Below are 2,500 nucleotides of genomic sequence, written 5' to 3'. Positions count from 1 at the left end.
TTGTTCACTTGTTAATCATGCCCTTCTCACCTTCACGGAAGTCGCTTGCATGTTCTGGGTTAAATCCCAGGCGATCATGTGATTTCGTGATAATTAGATACCTTTAAGGGCACTATCACGAGCGCCCATCACGGACCCATAGAGTAGAATGGGTTAATTATGTATTTTTCCCAGTCTCATTTTTTCAGTTCGCTTCATTTCATTTGGCAATATTGGCATAGGGACCCCTGTCGATGAATTCTTATGTAGTCTCGGAATATCAGAATTTTTTGGGCAAATCCGAAATTAAGATTTAATAGAATTGTGGATAGCTTCGTTCGATGTATCTCTTTTGCCCAAGATTTTGCCAGATGAGATGGATGACAACATTATGCACATTATTTATATATTTTACATGCTTTTCTTTCTCTATGCGACGATAGATCGTTCCAGTATATCCTCACGGATTGCCGTTACCATTTCTGGAAAACCAGAGACGACAATTACCTCGCCTCAACATCTCTCTGTCCCGAGCAATTCCCTCACTCTCTGCTAAAATTACCCCACCAGAAACCTTATTCTCGTCTTACCTTCCCATGGGTATGTATGAAACGTTTAGTTTCTGACACGTTACCATTACAGAGATACAAAATATAATTATTTCTCTCACCGACAGTGCTCCAGGCTACGATGAATTACCCGGGAAAATAATTAAAGCTACCTCTAATACTCTTTCACCAATAATTACATCACTCTGTAATGGATCACAAACACTTGGAGTATTCCCTGGCACCTTGAATATTGCTGTCGTGAGACCAATTTATAAATCTGGAGATGATGCAGACTTAAATAACTATCGACCGATATCAGTCTTAAATTTCTTAAACAAGATTTTTGAAAAGGTTGCTTACACGCAGTTAGTGGAATATTTAAACCAAAACAATATTCTTTCTACATGGCAGGGTGGATTTCGCCCTTTAAGATCCACAGAAACTGCCTTACAAAACTTCGTCGACGTCGTGTTGATAGCTTTTGACGAAAACAAGTTTACAATCAGCGTGTTTTTTTTTTAGACCTAAGCAAGGCTTTCAGTACGGTGGACCATACGATTCTTTTCAATAAACTTGATCACTATGGGGTCCGTAACACAACACTTAAATGCTTTAAAAGCTATATAACTAGTCGTATGCAGAGTGTAAAATTGAATAATAACTTTTCATCACAATGTAAAACCTTATGCGGTATTCCGCAAGGTTCAATTGTAGGCCCATTACTTTTCATATTATACATTAATGATATTGTCTACTCAACCCAAAACTCAATTTCCTCTTATATGCCGATGCCTCCACCCTATTCACCAGCCATCATAATCTCACAACCCTCATTAACACATTGAACAGTGAACTTGCACAGGTATCATGCTGGCTTGCTACAAACTAACTTTTAACATCAAAAAGACTAAATACATGATTTTACATAGAAATAAACGAATAATGCATCCATTACCCCCAAATATGTATTAAGGAGTGTGTATTAGAAGAAGTAACAAAATTAATTATTTCAAAATCTTTAAACTGGCATGAATATATGCATTTGAAATGTAAATTGTCTAAAGTCTTTTACACTTATCAAAGTCTTTTTTAACCAAGTCATCGATGATTTTTTAACCAAATCATCTCTTTCTCTCTTTCTTTCTCATTATTATTATTATTATTATCAATATTCTATATAAACGTACATATGTAAACATTTATACACGTACATACGCGCTGACCCTCCAGCTCTGCGGCCCTTCTTTGTTCATGGTGTATTGTTCCAAGACATTTGAGATCTTCGCCCAAGAATGAACAGAACGACTCTAATCATACGAGTGATCATACTTTAGTAATGCCATTGTTCATTTACAGTTGGATTAGTCACTATCTCTACGGCCAATGTAAATGCAACTCTAAACCGCAATAGTTCAATGACAGTGTGTAAGATGAACTATCGCTTGGTTATTCTATCGTCATCTATATTACACGCCATTCTATAAAATTCCACAATGTTTCATTTTCTGGGTGTATGAAACATGAAATCAAACAAACATGCAAAATGCAAACAAAAAAGAAGTGAAGCACCACTTGCACTGAAATAAGATATTGGCATGAAATCAATCCCATCCATCACTGAGCTTTATTCCTCGACACTCGAATGTTTATTCTAATTCAAGAAGCAAGGTCTGGAGTTTTAAGCTGCAATTTCTTCGACTAAATCATCGTAATGAGGAAAACAGCCCCGGTTAGTACTCTCTCATTCCTTATCAAAACTAGAAGTCTTTATCATCATATTGTTGGCACTTTATATATATATATATATATATATATATATATATATATATATATATATATATATATATATATATATGTCTATGGAGCTAGTAAGATCCTAGTTACACACTCTTAGTGGGTCGTGTGGTACGGTTGGTTTAGTACTGGCCGCCGGTTTCATACCCGGAATTACCTACGTTCGAGTCCTGGTC

The sequence above is a fragment of the Penaeus monodon genome, chromosome 10 (genome assembly GCF_015228065.2).
Source record: "Penaeus monodon isolate SGIC_2016 chromosome 10, NSTDA_Pmon_1, whole genome shotgun sequence".
In the NCBI taxonomy this organism is placed as follows: Eukaryota; Metazoa; Arthropoda; class Malacostraca; order Decapoda; family Penaeidae; genus Penaeus; species Penaeus monodon.
This window is presented reverse-complemented; position numbering follows the sequence as displayed.